This window comes from Coenobita brevimanus, chromosome 41 (assembly GCF_032717465.1).
Source record: "Coenobita brevimanus isolate Jiangsu-jjx chromosome 41, ASM3271746v2, whole genome shotgun sequence".
In the NCBI taxonomy this organism is placed as follows: domain Eukaryota; kingdom Metazoa; phylum Arthropoda; class Malacostraca; order Decapoda; family Coenobitidae; genus Coenobita; species Coenobita brevimanus.
Window position 1 is genome coordinate 18,854,742 of NC_136994.1, and position 7,500 is coordinate 18,862,241.

Sequence of the window (7,500 nt, forward strand, 5' to 3'; positions counted from 1 at the left end):
TCAGCACCCTTGCGAACTCAGCCATGTTCTCAACCCTGCGAACAAAAGAAAACGACGTACTGCTTTACCACCCTTGCGAACTCCATCTTATCAACCCTGCGAACAAAGAAAACGAGGTATTAGTGATGTAGAGGACGCAACCGACAAATCCCGGGTTCGATTTCTGTATTTCATCAACCCTGCGAAGGAGAAAAAGGGTGTTTAATAGTAGTGGCCGAAATCGATATGATCTGGGTTCGATTCCGGTAAGGTATGACTGCGTGTAGGGGAGTCTGTGTATGTTTCTGAAGGGTTGTGTGTGCGTGTATGGGACTCTGTATGTATGTGGAGAGTCGTGTGTGCGTGTATGGGACTCTGTATGTATGTGGAGAGTCGTGTGTGCGTGTATGGGACTCTGTATGTATGTGGAGAGTCCTGTGTGCGTGTATGGGACTCTGTATGTGGAGAGGTGTGTGTATGTGTCTGGGAGTCTGTGTATGTATGTGGAGAGTCGTGTGTGCGTGTATGGGACTCTGTATGTATGTGGAGAGGTGTGTGTGCGTGTATGGGACTCTGTATGTATGTGGAGAGGTGTGTGTGCGTGTATGGGACTCTGTATGTATGTGGAGAGGTGTGTGTATGTGTCTGGGAGTCTGTGTATGTATGTGGAGAGTCGTGTGTGCGTGTATGGGACTCTGTATGTATGTGGAGAGGTGTGTGTACGTGTATGGGAGTTTGTGCATGTCTCTTATCGACCCTGAGATCAAGAACAACAATGAGGAATCAGTAGTGGTGATGGCCGCAACCGATATGTCCTGGGTTCGACTCCTGCTATGCTCTCACTCATTCCCTTACTTAACAACCAAGGAAAGCAAGTAAAAACCAATCAATCAACCCAGTAAACAGGTGGTAGTGATGATGTAGCTGGAAGAATACTCAGCCCGCAATCGATACAGTCCCGGATTCGAATCTCCGTAATATTTCACTAACTTGTCAACTTAACCCTGGAAAATAGGGGAGGGAGGAGAAAGTCAAGTAGGTGGAATTGGTAGTTTAATTGGTAGCACACTGGACCCGCCATCGACCAATCCCGGGTTCGATTCACCGAAATTCGCCCATCTTACTTATGAAACTTGGGGAAAAAAGGAAGTTGCAAAGTGACGGCGTTGCAACAGAGAGAGAGAGAGAGAGAGAGAGAGAGAGAGAGATTGGATGTGGTAGTGGGGTAATTTTGAAAGCGGGATGTGTGTGTGTGTGTGTGTGTGTGTGTGTGTGTGTGTGTGTGTGTGTGTGTGTGTGTGTGTGTGTGTGTGTGTGTGAGTGAGTGAAAGACGATGACTGACTTACTGCCTGTGTGTGTGTGTGTGTGTGTGTGTGTGTGTGTGTGTGTGTGTGTGTGTGTGTGTGTGTGTGTATGAGTGAGTGAGTGAAAGACGATGACTGACTTACTGCCTGTGTGTGTGTGTGTGTGTGTGTGTGTGTGTGTGTGTGTGTGTGTGTGTGTGTGTGTGTGTGTGTGTGCGAGAGAGAGAGAGAGACAGACAGACAGACAGACAGACAGACAGAGACAGAGAAAGAATTTACAACCTTACCACTGTCTTTTTCTGCCACTGAGCTACGTGAAATATAACGCAGAATGACGAAAAACCTGAGCCAACTTAGGGTGAAAGGAGTATAGATTGGCGTAAAAAAAAATATATATATATATAAAAAGTGATAAAGAGGAGGGTGGAGTGCTTTGACGAAAAAAAAAAAAAATACGCGAAACGGAAGGGAGGGAGGGTGTGAGTGAGGTGGAGAGGAACGACCTTGAGAGAGAGAGAGAGAGAGAGAGAGAGAGGGAGAGAGAGAGAGAAAGTGAGAGAGAAAGATGAATACTTGTAGACATATGAAGAGAGTCAATGAGAAGGACTGACTGACTCTCCGTGTGTGTGTGCGTGTGTGTGTGTGTGTGTGTGTGTGTGTGTGTGTGTGTGTGTGTGTGTGTGTGTGTGTGTGTGTGTGTGTGTGTGTGTGTGTGAAAGACGATGACTGACTTATTGCCTGTGTGTGTGTGTGTGTGTGTGTGTGTGTGTGTGTGTGTGTGTGTGTGTGTGTGTGTGTGTGTGTTGCATCACTGGTGGTTGCAACAATAACGCTGCAACTAACGAGCGTCTCTGGCTATTACACCCCTCGTTACTACCATTGTCGGGGAGAAAGGCAGACTAACGGGTGAGGGGGGAGCAGGGAATGGGGAGGAATTAGGAAATGAGGGAGGGAGGGAGGGAGGGAGGGAAGGAGGGAGGAAAAAAATACACAGGAAAAGGATGAAAGAAAGAAGAGAGGGAGAGAGAGGAAGGGCAGGTATGAGAAGGTATGTGAGCCAGGTGTGGAGTGGGTGAGGTGTGTGAGACAGGTGTGGTGTGAGTCAGGTATGGTGGTATTAGAGGTGGTAGGAGTCAGATGTGCAGGTGAGATGTGTGAGTTAGGTGCGGTGTTAGCTAGGTGTGTTTAGAAATGTGTGATATGGTGGTGAAAAGGGATGTAAGTCAGGTGTGGTGTGGTGTGTGTGTCAGGTGTGGTGTGGTGTGGTGTGGTGTAGTGTGGTGTGTGTGTCAGGTGTGGTGTGGTGTGGTGTGGTGTAGTGTGGTGCGAGGAGCCTAACCTGCCTGGCTGGAGGGTATGAGGAACCGGTAGTATGAACTGAGAGGCAGGCAGGCAGGCAGGGAGGAAAGGGGGAAGGCAAGAAGGGAGAGGAGGCAGGGAGGAAGAGAGGAAGGCAGGCAGGGAGGAAAGGGGGAAGGCAGGAAGGGAGAGAAGGAGGGAGGGAGGCAGGGAGGAAGGCAGGAAGGGAGAGAAGCAAGGAGGGAGGCAGGGGGGAAGGCAGGAAGGGAGAGAAAGAAGGAGGTAGGCAGGGAGGAAGGGAGGGAGGGAGGATGATAGGGGGGAGGCAGGGGGGAAGGGAGGGAGGATGGAAAGGGGGTAAGCAGGGAGAGAGGGATGAAGGATGGAATGGGGAGAAAGAGGCGGGGAGAGAGGGAAGAAGGAAGGGAGGAAAGTAGGGAAGGTTGAAGGCAGGGAGGGAAGAAAGATGGAAAGAAGGGTGGAAAGCAGGAAGGGAAGACAGACAGGGAGAGAAAGAGAAGGAAGGAGGGGGGGAGAGAGAAGGAATGAAGGGGAGGGAGGGAGGGAGAGAAGGAAGGGAGAGATGGAACCAGGGAGGAGGGAAGGGAGAGAGGAGGAAGGAAGAAGGAAGACAGGAAGGGAGAAAATGACAGAGGGAGAAAAAATCACCCAGACGATTTTATTAAGGAAAGAGTGAGTCGTAGCAGCTGTGTTGAAAAAAAAAAATCCAAAATAATCCTTGAAATAAAAAAATATCGATGAAAATAAATCTGAAATAATCCTTGAAAATAAATCCAAAAAATATCCTTGAAATAAAAAAAAAATCCTTGAAAATAAATCCGAAAAAAAAATCCTTGAAAATAAATCCGAAAAAATCCTTGAAAATAAATCCGAAAAAATCCTTGAAAATAAATCCAAAAAAATCCTTAAAAATAAATCCGAAAAAAAAATCCTTGAAAATAAATCCGAAAAAATCCTTGAATATAAATCCGAAAAAAAAATCCTTGAAAATAAATCCGAAAAAATCCTTGAAAATGAAAATACTATGAACCAGAAATGAAAAAAATAAAAAAAATAAAATCCAGTTTAATTTCTGAAACAAAAGAAGATCAAGGCCTCTCTCTCTCTCTCTCTCTCTCTCTCTCTCCCTCTCTCTCAATTTTCTTTATTAATTTCCATCTTTTTCGATTTTCTTTAATATATAATTTTTCCTGTTTTTTTTTTTACCTCATAATATTTCTAATTCTTGCTTTATCATTTTTTTTTTGCAATAATTTTCTGCTCATTTCCTCTCTTCTTTCCTTCTTCTTTTTTTTGTCTCCATTTCCTTCATTCTCTTACTTTTTCCTTCCTTCTTCCTTCCTGTCTTCGCTCCTTCCCTCCTTCATTGCCCTCCTTCCTTTCTTCGCTCCTTCAGTGCCCTCCTTCCTTTCTTCGCTCCTTCATTGCCCTCCTTCCTTCACTTGCTTCCTCAGTCTCCTTCCTTCCTCAGTCTTCCATTCAATCAATTCTTCCTTCCTCCTTCCATTATCCTTTCCTCCCTCCTTCCTTCCTCCTTCCATTATCCTTTCCTCCCTCCTTCCTCCAATCCTTCCATTCAATCAATTCCTCCTTCCTTCATTCTTTCATTATCCTTTCCTTCCTCCTTTCTCCTTCCTTCTTTTAAATCAATCCTTCCCTTCTTCCTTTAATCCTTCCGTCCTACCAGTTCTTCCTTCCTTCCTCCTTCCATTATCCTTCCCTCCTTCCTTCTTTTATATCAATCCTTCCTTTCTTCCCTTAATCCTTCCATTCAATCAACTCTTCCTTCATCCCTCTTTCCTTTATCCCTCCCCTCCTTCCTCCTTTTCGTTCTCTCCTTCCTTCTTTTAAATCAATCCTTCCTTCCTTCCTTCAGTCCTTCCATTCAACCAATTCTTCCTTCCTCCTTCCATTATCCTTCCTTCCGTATTTTCCTTCCTTCCTTCCTTCAATCCTTAAGCCTTTCCTTCCTTCCTTCCCTCCCTCATTCCTTCACTTCCTCAGGCATTACTCAGACCATGGGTTGCCACACACCACACCACCAATTTCCTCTCTCTCTCTCTCTCTCTCTCTTCGTCTTCTGCTTCTTCTTCCTCTCCTCATTTCTTTCCCATGTCTTCCCTCCTCCTTCCCTTTCCTCTCTCTCTCTCTCTCTCTCTCTTCCCGTTACTGCCCCCATTTCCTTCTCACGTCTTCCCTCCTTCCTTTCCTTTCCACTTCCCTCCTCTCTCTCTCTCTCTCTCTCTTCCTTTTCTTATTCTTCCAGTTACTCTCATTTCTTTCCCACGTCTTCCCTCTTCCTTCCCTTTCCTCTCTCTCTCTCTCTCTCTCTCTCTTCCAAGTAAGGCACATTCTTCTTGCATTACCTCATCCGTTTTCTAATCCACCTGTGCAACTGTGTAACTCGGGCACCCAAACAATGCTGAACCAGTAAAAAAAAAAAAAAAAAAAAGTTATAAGAAAAAAAACTCCAAACTCAGACACACAAAAAAACACGAAAAAATACAAGCACTCGGTATGGCAACATCGGTACCATCCTGCGCGCGCCCTTCGAAGAATTTACCAAAACAATTATTTCTACATTTTTATTCAAAGTCAATCACCCTCAACCACGATAAAAAACTAAAATAAATCCCCATACACCCACACACATGCATAGAAAAAGCAAAAAACGAGCCAAAATTAGCATATATAGCGATAAACACAACTCCTTCGCGTGGCAACACTCGTACCATCCTGTGCGCGCGTCCAAGACATTACAAAATAAATTAGTTTTTTCGCCGCTTCTACTCACTTCCACTTGGCTAAACCATGAAAAAATACTGAAATAAATCCTGTAGGTTGGAAAATAGGCATAGAAATAGGGGGAAATACGGGAGAAAATGGATAAATAGGGGTGGGAATGGGGGAGACCACGTACCAAGGGAGAAAGTCGCCAGGAACGTTGACCTCTCCAGCCTCCTTAACGTTACGACACAGATACGCCTTTTTAACTAATTATTTCTTTCGTCACTTTTTTTTTACCTATGGATATTTTTTCCCGCCATTTTAAAACCCTTCCAATATTCTCTTTTTTTACCTATTTATATTTTCTGTCATTTTTTCAAACCAATATTTTCCGATATTTTTTTTTTACTGATTATTTTCTTCATTAATATTTTCACCTATATAATGATATTTATTTCCGCCATTGTAAAACCCTTCCATTATTTTTTTTTTTACCTATTTATATTTTCTGTCGCTTTTTCAACCCTGCTTTTCCGACACGCATTTTTTTAAACTGATTATTTTTTTCTCATCACTTTTTTTAACTACAGATATTTCTCAGCCATTTTAAAACCCTTTCAATATTTTTTTTTTTACCTATTTATATTTTCTGTCAATTTTTTAACATGGTATTTTCCGACAAACGCATTTTTTTTTGCGAATTATTTTTTTTATCGTAATTCTTTCCCCTACTGAGATGGAGGGATGGAGTGGAGAGGCATTTGAGAGAGGGGGGTGTGAGCTGGGAGCAAGGCAGTGAAATAGTGGGGGACAGGGCGACATGGAGGCGATTTGTTTGTGGTCACCCCTTACGGGATTAAGGCGTCTGGCAATACATAGATAGACTGATACTTTTCAACACAGATACGCATTTTTTTACGAATTATTTTACGCTACGTGTCAAGTGGGGTTGGTGGAGGATTAGTGCCCCTCCCTGTAAAACAATTAACTCTTAAGCCCTTGGCCACCCCGTTTGGGATACATGGCGTCTGGCAATGAATGAATGAATGAATGAATATTTTCAGGAATTAATTTTTTTCGTCACTTTTTTGAACTATGGATATCTTATGGCCACTTTTAAAAACCCGTTCAGTAAGATGATATATATTTTTTTTTATTCATTTACTCATTATTATTTCCTATTGATATGGCGGGGGACAGGGCGACTTGGAGGCGATTTGTTTGTGGCCACCCCAAACGGGATTGAGGCGTCTGGCAATAGATAGATAGACAGATAGATATTGTTGCCTTCTAAAAATCTTTTCAATATGATTTTTTTAATGTAATTTTTCCTACCGATATTTGCCTCACCTTAAAACGCCTTCCATAAGATGTAGTTTTATTTATCTTTATTTACATATTTTCCCTACTAATAATTTGCTCTTTTTTAAACCCTTTCAGTAAGATATGGTATTTATTCATTTATTTATTTATTTATTTTTCTTATCAATGTTTCTGTCATTTTGTAAAACCCCTTCAATAAGTTACTGTATCTTTATTCCTATTTTTTTTTACTTATTCACTTATTTACTTATTTACTCTTCCTTCAGGCGGCTTGACTCACCCTTGCAAATACTCTCAGGGTTTATTTAAGTGACTGATTGCGATGGAGAAGTGAAGGAGAATGGAAATGAACTGAGTGAAATGATGACTGGAATGATGGAAGGTAAGTGGTGAGTTAGACAGGTTAATATACAGTAAAAGATGGTAATAATGAGAATGGATGGATGGATGGATGGATGAAGGATACCCAAGAAGAGATGGATGGATGGATGGATGAAGAATAACCATGGAAAGGGATGGATGGATGGGTGGATGGATAGATGGGTGGATGGATGGATGGATGGATGGGTGGATGGATGAATGATAACCATGAAAAGGGATGGATGGGTGGATGAATGGAGGTAGATAACTAGGTGAATGGATGGATGGATGGATGGAGGTAGATTACGTGAATGGATGAAGAGAGAGAGAGAGAGAGAGGGAGTAACCTTTCTATCTCACTCCCACAGGCCTAACCCTCCCACTCCCTCCTCACCAGCCTTGATCTCTCTCTCTCTCTCTCTCTCTCTCTCTCTCTCTCTCTCTCTCTCTCAAACGCACATTTTATTATTATTATTTATTATTATT